This window comes from Ranitomeya imitator, chromosome 9 (genome assembly GCF_032444005.1).
Source record: "Ranitomeya imitator isolate aRanImi1 chromosome 9, aRanImi1.pri, whole genome shotgun sequence".
In the NCBI taxonomy this organism is placed as follows: Eukaryota; Metazoa; Chordata; class Amphibia; order Anura; family Dendrobatidae; genus Ranitomeya; species Ranitomeya imitator.
In genome coordinates this window covers 50,488,974-50,501,609 of record NC_091290.1, presented here as the reverse complement: position 1 = coordinate 50,501,609, position 12,636 = coordinate 50,488,974, and positions in this window count along the sequence as shown.

Below are 12,636 nucleotides of genomic sequence, written 5' to 3'. Positions count from 1 at the left end.
TTACGTTGCACCATAGACTGTCCAGGAATTGGCGGATGCTTTGGTCCAGGTCTGGGAGGAGATCCCTCAGGAGACCATCTGCCGCCTCATCAGGAGCAAACCCAGGCGTTGTAGGGCGGTCATACTGGCACGTGGAGGCCACACACACTACTGAGCATCATTTCTTTGTTTTGAGGCATTTCTACTGAAGTTGGATCAGCCTGCAATTTGATTTTCCACTTTGATTTTGAGCATCATTTCAACTCCAGACCTCCATGGGATATTAGTTGTGATTTACATTGATAATTTTTAGGTTTTACTGTTCATTCCACTATATAATGAATAAAGATTTACAACTGGAATATTTCATTCAGTGATATCTAGGATGTGGGATTTTAGTGTTCCCTTAATTTAACTTTGTTATGAGGTAAAAAATGTTCCATTAAACTCAGTCTTGTGAAATGATATGTACACTTGGCGTCTTTTAGATCATGGTGTACCAGCTGAGGTTTGAAGCAGAAGACTCTTCAGGAAATTGCTGGCTGTGTTTTTTCTTGAAGTGACTTCTTTATCCATTTTTTTCTTATGATGGCTTTGCTGCCAGCGTCTTTTTTAATTAACTGTACACATCGCTATTCTCTACAACTCTCCATTTCTCTATCTGTGTTGACACTCATAAATTATATGGAGATCAAATTACAGAAAATGTTGATATTCATTTATGTAGATGCTCAAGACTGGCACCTTTGTGTCATTTCTCTGGCACATTCTAAAACAACCTTACCTTTTAGCCAAATGAGTGAACAGGATTTATACAAAGGTGCATTGTATTGATCAATGCAGTTCAGGAGCTGTAACATTTATAAGGCATCTGTCAGTAGGATCAAACCTCCTAAGCCGTCTATATGGGCATGTAGGTCATAGGAAGCTGAATACAATGATACCTTGATATCTGTCATCTGATATTTTATTCCAGAGAAATCTACGCTTATCTTAGATGTAAAGGAGCTGTTAAGATCTATGGGCCAGACATAGATCTTCCTAAGTATCTTCCACCAGAAATTATTGTAAATGAAACGAGGCGTTACCACCAGAGTGAGACATGTAGTTCAGGACAGCAGACTGTCAGTCATTACATGTCTCATACTGGGAATGCACCTTTCAAATAATAAAACGTCTAGGGGGACATTCTCAAGGAGATCTATGTCCAGTCCATAGATCTTAACAGCTCATTTACAGTTGAAGAAAAATGTGAATTTCTCTGGAATAAGACATTGGATTACAGATATCAATCAGATATCAAGGTGTCATTTTATTCAGATTTCTATTATCTACATGCCCATATAGACAATTTAAGAAGGTTGATCCTACTGAGAGATTCCTTTTAAAATGAACGTGTCTCTAGGTGTTTCCCTATATAAGCTAAATCTACTGCCTTCGTCTTCTTAAATAGCCCTCCACCAACCTATTCATAAGTGCCAAGATCCCTTGCATATCTAGGAAAATTCTTTTTATACTCCTTCCGTGCCATATTCTAATCTGCATGGTCTTTTTCTTGTGTGAGAGTTGAACAGTAAGTTAATGACACAGGGCACGTCAACCATGTCCATCAAGGCACGAGGGCCGGTGATAGTGAGGACAGAGAAGATGCCACCAAACAGACCACCGAACCCATCGGACTAGACAATGGCAATTAGCATATGATGCAAGACAATTATTAAAGGCATTTTCTGTGATATCCAGGGGAGCTGGACTCTTAAGCTAGAGTCACACGATCGTATGAAAAAAAAAAAATCGCTCCAATTTTCAGCCTTGAGACTTGTCAGAGTGAATTCCACCGTAGTCCAGGGATTCCGCCATAGTCCACAGAATCCGCAGGAGTCCACAAATGAATAACTGAAAGACATAAAAAGAAAAAAAAATGAATAATACACTCCCCCCGTTCACCAATTTTTTTCCAAAAACGTTGCTCAGCAGATCCGATGCAGTCCAGCCTTCCTTGAAAGCAGTGTCGGCGATTGTGAATAGCAGGAACAAAACTGCTATTTACAGGCGCCGAGTACTGACGTCACCGCTAATCTGAGAAAGCCAATTGTAAGATATTGTTGTGGCGTATTCTTTTTTTCCTCTGCATAACGCTTCCGGATTATTATTATTGATCAATATCATGCAGGGAAAGAAGAACAAAAATAAAGAATGTATGTAGCAACCACATATAGTTACAAGAAGAAAGCAGAACCACATTTGATAAATACACCAATAGAGGACAAATAGAAGGTACACATATGTTACCAATATATAAATTTATTAGATAACCTTTATACAAAATGTTAATACAACAGTATAAACCACCTATAACCCACAAACATATAGACAAAACAATACCCTAACCTAGGGGAGGAAGTAGGATCGGCTATGTATGATAGAAGAACCGATAAGACCACATAACCACCCAACACAACACACCACGTCTAAGGGTAGAGTAAAAGATAGCATATAGGTGTAATAATGCCTACCAGGAGTCGTATAAACAGTGAATATTAATGGTACATCATAGATATGTATCAGGGCTGACTCACAATATAACGTGTATACAATTATCAATCTCCACACAGGACAAAAATGTGGGTAGCTACAGCCCACAATCCTGTACTATCCACATAAAATATAACCAAAAAACAACTACCTGGAAGGAACTCACCCTAAGGTATAGACAGAGCTAATATCTAATACCAAAATGCTAATGGTGCCTCCAGATGGTAACATAACATAACAGGAGAGGATACCATAACATGCTCAGTATATACCTGCAGCCATGGTGGAGTGTGGGTGATGGTAGTGGTCCCGTAGCGCACCTCGACGCGCGTTTCACTGCCCCCGCAGTTTCGTCAGGAGGTTAACGGGTAGCGTGTCTGTCCCCTCTTAAATACCCCATTAATGATGTCCCGCCTGAATAGCAGCTGAATGCGGCGCGCCCCCGCCATGTTGCATCGCGGGGAGGAGGGCGGCGCTCAAGGAGCGCGTCACACGGTCACGTGATCCGGTCACATGACCGGACTCGTAACCATACCGACGCTACACCATAGAGAGCTTCCGCCCTCCACACCGGGAGGCAGCGCTCCAACCACGGGCTCTGACGGCACGGTATGTAACTAAGTCATTGATCAAAGAAGCAACGTTTGATCATAGAAGGTCTGCCGGAATGTAACAGAAATTATCAATGTCCACAAGGGACAAAAATGTGGGTAGCTACAGCCCACAATCCTGTACCATCCACATAAAATATAACCAAAAAACAACTACCTGGAAGGAACTCACCCTAAGGTATAGACAGAGCTAATATCTAATACCAAAATGCTTATGGTGCCTCCAGATGGTAACATAACATAACAGGAGAGGATACCATAACATGCTCAGTATATACCTGCAGCCATGGTGGAGTGTGGGTGATGGTAGTGGTCCCGTAGCGCACCTCGATGCGCGTTTCACTGCCCCCGCAGTTTCGTCAGGAGGTTAACGGGTAGCGTGTCCGTCCCCTCTTAAATACTCCATTAATGATGTCCCGCCTGAATAGCAGCTGAATGCGGCGCGCCCCCGCCATGTTGCAAAGCCATCATGGCAGCAATCCCAAATGGCTGAAAGTCAGAGGAATAGATAGGGTACAATTAGGCATACGAGGAGGGGATTACAGAAAAGAACTCCTTAAAAAGGAGGCTAGATGGATTGTCTGCCTCAATACAGTCACCCCTTATGGCCTTAATGAGTCCTTGAGTTTCAAACCCTTTTTGTAAATAGCGCGAATTTTAATTGGGAACAATACATGTTTTTATAGTGTGTGTCTTGTTTTGTGTATGTGTTGCCTCTTTGTTTCCCCAGCTTTTCTATATACCATATGAGGCTGGTTTTCTGTATATATGTACTGTGCTATGGAAACTATAACTATCATATTCATTACAGTAGAACCATTATCGACGACTGTGGCCGAGTAAATTGGATGACTTCGGTATCCTGATACAATGTAGTCCAAATGGAGATACACATGATGTAATGACAAGGCTATCCTACATCTTATATCCTCTGCCGCGACAGATTGAATGGCTCCATATCAAGATAATCCATCTTTGGTGGCTGCGAACTTGAACCCCCTGAGATATGGACCTTTGCAAGCGGCGGCGAACTGTGCTATGCAAATATTGGATTATTAATATATGTATTATGGAGTATATACTGTGAGGGTCCTGTTTATTCTGCTAGTTTATGAATATTATGTGGGGCTAATTATGTATGTCTTGCACATTGTGGGCTATTGTTGTATTGTATGAGATGTTTGTTATCTAAGGCAGTTGCATGTATCTAAGGCTAATATCAAAATAGGCCGCTTCATAGGTATGATTTCTGTTACATTCCGGCAGACCTTCTATGATCAAACGTTGCTTCTTTGAACAATGACTTAGTTACATACCGTGCCGTCAGAGCCCGTGGTTGGAGCGCGCACTGCTCATGCGCTGCCTCCCGGTGTGGAGGGCGGAAGCTCTCTATGGTGTAGCATTGGCATGGTTACGAGTCCGGTCATGTGCCCGGATCACGTGACCGTGTGACGCGCTCCTTGAGCGCCGCCCTCCTCCCTGCGATGCAACATGGCGGGGGCGCGCCGCATTCAGCTGCTATTCAGGCGGGACATCATTAATGGGGTATTTAAGAGGGGACAGACACGCTACCCGTTAACCTTCTGACGAAACTGCGGGAGCAGTGAAACGCGCGTCGAGGTGCGCTACGGGACCACTACCATCACCCACACTCCACCATGGCTGCAGGTATATACTGAGCATGTTATGGTATCCTCTCCTGTTATGTTATGTTACCATCTGGAGGCACCATTAGCATTTTGGTATTAGATATTAGCTCTGTCTATACCTTAGGGTGAGTTCCTTCCAGGTAGTTGTTTTTTGGTTATATTTTATGTGTATGGTACAGGATTGTGGGCTGTAGCTACCCACATTTTTGTCCCGTGTGGAGATTGATAATTGTATACACGTTATATTGTGAGTCAGCCCTGATACATATCTATGATGTACCATTAATATTCACTGTTTATACGACTCCTGGTAGGCATTATTACACCTATATGCTATCTTTTACTCTACCCTTAGACGTGGTGTGTTGTGTTGGGTGGTTATGTGGTCTCATCGGTTCTTCTATCATACATAGCCGGTCCTACTTCCTCCCCTAGGTTAGGGTATTGTTTTGTCTATATGTTTGTGGGTTATAGGTGGTTTATACTGTTTCATTAACATTTTGTATAAAGGTTATCTAATAAATTTATATATTGGTAACATATGTGTACCTTCTATTTGTCCTCTATTGGTGTATATAGCTAGAGTTGAATGGATTACTCAGTGATCCCTTTCGCTAGGAGATGCCACATTTGATAAAGTCTACGCACACCCGAACAATCAAAGATACAAAATTTATTGTAGAAATATACAGTAATAGTTCAGATCCAACTAAAAAAAACTTAAAATACCAAAGGCACTCTCATAATATACAATAATTAGAAGGAGATCCATAGCAGCCCACCCATGTAATAACACATTTACATAAACAGTATTACCTTCTGAAGGTTCCATCATATGTAGTCACTTGTTACTTCCACCTAATGAAAGCCCATTTCTATTTTTGCCATTTATATTATAGTGAATTTGCCTTTCCCAGTATTATGAATCGTCCGCTTCTGTCTCAAGTTCTGCGTATATCATTCAGATAAGCTTATATATAGTTCAATGACATTTTTGAACAACACTGATGCTTCATGCCTGACTAGGATTCTGTTTGCCTACCATGGTGTTTCGAAGGGAATCTGTCAGTAGGATCAACCCTCGTAAGCCGTCTATTCGGGCATCCAGGTCATAGGAAGCTGAATAAAAAGATACCTTGATATCTGCGATCCGATGTCTTATTACCTAGAAATCCAAGTTTTTTAATATGTAAATGAGCTGGTAAGATCTATGGACCGGATATAGATCTTCCCGAGAATCTTACATGTCTCACACTGGTAATGGCCATTTAATTTAAAATAAGCTCTGGGGGCAGATTCTCTGAGAGATCTATGTCCGGCCCATAGATCTTAACAGTTCATTTACATATTAAGAAAATTGTGGATTTCTATGGAATAAGACATCGGATCACTGCTATCAAGGTGTCATTTTATTCAGTTTCCTATGACCTACAGGCCCAAATAGATGAGTTTGGAGGGTGCATCCTAATGACAGATTTCCTTTAAATTAAACTGTTCTCCATTCCATGATAGTAGCCATTTCAGAGTTTTGTGGCTATAAGCTTCATTTACAGCCACAGCTTTCCCTAGGAGTATTAACTCAGATCCCTGAAATGCAATGATGGAGTTTAGATCTCCAAATATCTACATTCACACCGCTGAGCTACATAACTAAAAAATCTGTTCACTTGTACTCTTCCAACTTTACATGAGCTGCTCAAATAAAGCTACCAGTGTTTCATTAAATATTTATTAGCACGTCAGCTACCTCTTTATATCAGGGGACCATCACAAGGTAGAGATTTCAGTACATGATACTGTATGTGTAAATATCTATAATGTATGTTGAAAAAAGTTTTAGAATTTTATTCGCATTCCTATGAAAAAAAATTAAATTTTCAGGGCCGGTGTTATGTACAGCCAGATAATTGCTGATTAGACCTGATCTGTAACATCTTAGGCCATGTGCACACGTTCAGGATTTCTTGCAGAAAATTCCTGAGAAAAACCTGAAATTTTCTGCAAGAAATCGGCATGCGTTTTTTGCGCGTTTTTGCCGCGTTTTTGATGTGTTTTTGCCGCGTTTTTTTCCGGACATTTCCCAGTGCATTTTATAGTGGGAAATCTGCAAAAAACCCTCAAAATTAATGAACATGCTGCGTTTTTTACCGCGATGCATTTTTTTTGCGGAAAAAAACGCATCATGTGCACAAAACATGCAGAATTCATTCAAAATGATGGGATGTATTTTGTATGCTTTTTTTTGCGGTTTTATAGCATTTTTATCGCAAAAAAACGCGAAAAAAACGTGAAAAATCAGCAATGTGTGCACACAGCCTTACGGAGGCTTCTCTGCATTTTTAGAAGAAATTAAACTGCGTAATTCGTCAGCTGACACTCAAATGCCACATCCTAGGCGCCTCTTGTATTATTAGGCCGATGTTCCCGCCAAACAAGTGTGAGGTAGTGACCGGAGTCATATGCGAGGGTCGCTATGTATCCCCCAGGATGTGTTTAGAAGCATATTAGATCCGTTAGAGTGCCCTGTGCTCACAGCAGGTTGCCTGTGAGACACAGGGAAGAATAAAAGTGAGTGTGAACTGGGTCAAACCCACACACACGACACAACCCCCTCCCCCGCACACACACTCTTCTGTGCTACAGGGGTGGGGGCTGGTATACACTTCCCCTGCTCACAGCAGCTGAGCCCCACACCCACTCTCTCTGCCGGGATTGCCCAGCAGGAGATCTGTCACCTTGTGGATTGGAGCTGCTGCTCCCGTACCTTCCAGCACAGGTGGCTCCTCTCTGATCTTATTTCCTGGCTCTCAGTTCTTCCATTCAAAGACGCGCCATGTAGAAGGAGAGGAGCACTGGCCAATCAGCTCATCTGTCATTGGCCAGTGTTCTTCTCCTGCAGGACACCTCCCCTCTCTGAGCTGCTGAACCCGGAGCGTAAAAGCCACCCCACACCAAAGTGCATATTCCCCCAGTATGAAGCAGGAGATAACAGGATGTCAGGGAGACAAGAGCGGCCAAATGCAGGCACAAGCCAGCATCTGAAGAACGCTCCTCACAGATGCCGCCCCCCTTTTTATCAGCAGGTGGCGCCGCCTGAAGCAACCGACTCAAGTGGCCTCATGATAGCGACACCCCTGGTCAAGCTCCTTCCATCATATATCATGGTTCCGCTTCCAGCAGGACCCATCCAACTCTATCCATGAGTTCCACCAATGGGTACCTACCACTATTAATTAGAGCCATCCAAGGCATCCTCACCACCACCTCGAGTAAACAGAAGTGCAACGCACACCAGGGCCGTGGGATACTCGGAACCGGGTCGGACAGTTCTTTGGGGAAGTCGCGGGGTCGTGACCCGACTCCGTGGCCCTGGGCGTGCAATAAAAATGCAAGGGGGAAAGTTATATGGGATTGATTCGTGACTCCACCCATGGTGTTCGGCAAGGGATGACCGATGCTGCTGTTCAGGTCCACTGGGGCCGATGGTGACGCAGCAAAGATGGTACAGCTCCCTGTGGGTAGAGCGGGGCCCTAATGTTGGGGTGCAGAGAATAAGCAAGGGATGCAGAAAAGTGCAGTATTCTTTAACTTTACTTCTTTGTAGATGAACATGCAATCCGGGTACCAGTTACAGATGACAGAAGGAGCGCGGCTAGCCTAGGCTAGAAGCATTCAGGGGGCCCACCTTGACAGGTGGGGTTGGAAGCCTTCCTGCTGCACTCTCTTTTAGGGTCCCTGCTGCCTGTAGCTAAGCTGCAGCCCTCTCCTGCGTGTTGGCTTTGACCTGTATGGCAGACAGCGCGAGCCTATCATGGGCACTGCCTGTTCACTAGCAGCCCTTTGCTCTTGGTCTGCTGCGGTGCCTTTCGAGTATTCTGTGTGGCCAGGGAGCCTGTAATCCCCTGTCCTCCAGATTCAGCTGTTGGGGCGTACAGCATCCACACAGCCAAGGACTCTGGCGTCCTTCTTGTCAGAGCTCCACTCCGGGGTCAGCTCTGACGCAGCTGTAATTCACCAGAGCCGTTGTCTCCGCTCCTCTATCTCCCCTCTTCTCATACTAACTCACTAACAGACTAAACTGACTCCTCCTCCCGACCAGAGCGAGCAGCTCCCCAAAAGTCTGGCATGACATCACCCTTCAGAGGGAGGCAATGTAACCATGGCAACCGGACTCTGGGGTGCCACAGAAGCCCTTGTGCTTGTGAGCTTTGACTCACATTAACTGATTTTTTCCAACTACCTTCCGCATACCCAATTTCCAGATATGCACACCAAACTCAATTAAATGGCCTCATCCGATATAACATCACTCTGCTTGTGAACTTCCAGGTCCTAGCGTCGAACCAAAATACCATGACGCGCTGCAAAGCGGGAAATTACCTTATTGACTTTCCCCCTAGCCCTGTTCAAATAAACCACCGATTTTGTATTCCATCATTTTATTCTGGATACCACCCCAAACCATGCCAGTAGCATACCAGGAAAAAGAACCGTAATAGCAGCATATGAAACTCAATGTGACATTCCTTAAACCAGAAAATTCACCCTAGTCCTGACCGGAGTAGTAAGATTTGTGGCAGGCTGCACACAGAGGTGCACGCCACTCGTTAAATACTCCAGGAGCATCTGACTCCAAAATGCCCCTTCAAGTCTGGTCTTGAATTGAGGTCATTATATTTTCAAAGAAATCATCATGACATATATAACGTTCTTCATGTGTGTTTGAAACCACATGAAATGCATCAGACTGTTTCACAAGCCTTAAGTTGCCTTTTGGTGCATGACACTGTATAAAACAATTCTATTAGACATAAGACATGTTCCCAATTTTACATATAGAATTAATGCATGTAAGAAGTTGAGGGCAGAGGATAGTACTGCAGTGCGCAGGCGCCGGAAAGGTCAGAGGCCCGGCGCCTGCGCACTGCAGTACTTTGTCTGCCCTCAACAGGGCAGAGCAAAGTACGCCTGCGCCGGAGCCGTGGCTGAAGATCAGAAGAGGACGTCTTGTAATGAAGATAGGAGGCGCCGCAGCGGACGCCCATCCGACCTGACCAGCAGCGGGACCGCCCCTGGGTGAGTATAATCTAACGTCTTTTTCTCCTCTTTCAGGTAACATCGGGGGCTTATCTACAGCATTACAGAATGCTGTAGATAAGCCCCTGATGTCGGTGGGCTTACCTCACCCGCGATTTTCGGGGTGACAGGTTCCCTTTAAATTTATAAATGCATTGCATTACTTTTTCCTGAGTGCCGTTATTCCTACAATGCATTCACATTAGCAATTCTCCAGTCTTCAGAACAGAAGTATTGCAGAAGCATTTCTTCCTGCCTCAAAGTCTGTACAGTCAGTAATGCTTGGCCAACATGAAGGCTTTGTTCACATATAATTTAAATTATTTGTTTATTCTGATTTTTTTTATCTGAATATCTTCTGCAAGTGTCTGCACCGAAAAATGCAATAACTATCTTCTGTTTATTTTGTTTTTTTGCTGATTTTTTAATGCATTTTTCTATTTTTTATGCTTTTTTTGGTGCAGATTTGAAGCAGCTTTATTTAATGTTTTTCTTTTAGTGGAAAAGAGTTTAAATTCTGCACTTAAAAATGCAACTGCATTTTTTACTTGTGTTTTTTTTAGCTCTACATAGAAGTTTGTAGAGAAAAAAAAAAACACTCCAAAATGCCCAGTTCAACAGTGTCTTTAGACTCACAGAGTGTCAGAGTTTCCATTAAATCGGATCCATTTTGCTTGGACAGTTAAACTGAGCAGATTTTCTGTGCAAAAAAGACAGCAGCAGAAAAAAGGGTTAAAAGGTCTGTCTAAAGAGTAAAAGTTTTTGCAAAAAACTTAGAATGGGTTAAAAAATTAATGCATCAGTTTTCACCTATTTCAATTCCACTAGGTCCCCTGCCGGTCTCTACTTTCTAATGTCCTACCACAGAAACATAGGATTCCTGCAACCAATCACTGGCAAAACAGTGACCACCCGAGGCAAGCGATTGGCTGCAGCGGTCACATGTTCCTGTGTCAGGATTTCCTCAGCAGAAAGAAGAGATTGATGTGTGACCTTGCAACGGGAGTGGCGGTGTAGCATTCAGGTGAGGATTGCTTTCTTAACATTTTTAAACCATTTTAAACATTTTGTAAAAAATGAGTTACCTGCAAGCCGACCTCTTAACATTTAATATACCTGGCTAGTTTTAGGACTAGTACAAGAAAAGCCATGCAATGTATATTCTAAAGCACCCATATTTATATGCACATAATGTCTCTTAAAAAGAAGATTTATAATTTCTTGAATAGCCCCAAAATGTGATAGGACCAAGTAGCCCGTGATCTGCATGTGCGCTTGTCTAAGCTGAACCCTATAGGCTCTGATGTGGTTGATCCTCTTGTCCTCCCATGGACCAGCTCATCTCTGCACAGCTTTACATAAGGACAATGTTTTAGCATCCAATTTCAAATTCAGTGATACCCAACTACTGGAGCTCACATGGGGTAAAAAGTAGCCAAAAGTGATGGAAACAAAAAGGATCAAGGTTACCTTTGTGTGAGGTGGCCTTCGCATGTGCCCAGGTTCACCTCAATGCAATTTAATAATTGTGTGCACAGCGTGAAGATTACTTCAGAAAAACCAAATGTTCCTGTTTTCATATCTTAATCTTAGTATACAAAAACCACAGCACAAACCACATATTGTTCATTAAAGGGAACCAGTCATGTCATTTTTAGCAACTAAACTGGGACCAGTGTTTTTCATTGTTTTCAATCCAAACAACACAGTAACCATCTCCAAAAATCACTTTGTATAGTTATATAATACCTTCTCATTCATTCATAGGAGTGGTGCTTCATTTTATTTCAGTCACAGGCTCATCATATTGTCACCGACCAAACACTCTGATGTTCTGGGGTGCACTGATATCACAGGAATCTGCGCTAAAATCCCGTGCTTGCACAGTATTGAGCGACTCCCCGCACTTCCGCAGTGTCAAGCGGCTCCCTTACACCCTACACTCTATATCACAAAAATATACCCCAGAGCATGGAATAGTATATGGGTAAGAAAGAACAAACAAGCAAAGTTTTGAAACTCTTTTTTCTACTGTTATATACCACCAAAATGTGGCAGAAACCCCATAATACTTTATGAATATCTAATCTAACCCTGGAATATTGTTTTATGCTTTTTGAAAGTTTTGCACACCACTGTAATGCAACAATAACCATGTTAAACTGTATGGATGAGTCATTGAATCCATAAAAATTTTGAACAAAAATATTTTGCAAGTGTAGTTGATGTACTTATGCAGCCATAAAGGCTTTTCAGAAAGTGCAAAGTCAGACAGAAATTATGAGGAGGGTCATCCATAGATCCCTATAAGGCAACAACTGGCGGGCCTCATTCATATGTTGAATATTACAAACATTTTATGTGCTCCTGTCATCTGGTGATGTGGAAAAGAATGGGCTAATCCAGGCTTTGTTAATTTTTATGAGAGTGAGCTTATTTGCATTCTTTGCTGACAGGCGAAGGTGCCTGTCTTTTATCACCGCCCCCCCAACGGCACTAAAAACCCGCTCAGACAAGATACTAGCAGCAGGGCAGCACAACACCTCAAAAGGCATGGCTTAACAGCTCATGCTAGGTGTCCAGGTATAGCACCATTTTAGAAGACCTCTCAACCTCAGGAAGAAGAAATGCAAAGTTCTCCTTGTAGCGTGGGTCTAGCAGGGTGAACAACCAGCACTCTTTTTTGGCCAAGATGAATGTAAAACGAATGGCAGTATATAAAGTCTGCCATATGTGTCAACTCCATACAGCCAACACTTCCCTGTCTCCACAATGATGACAACTCC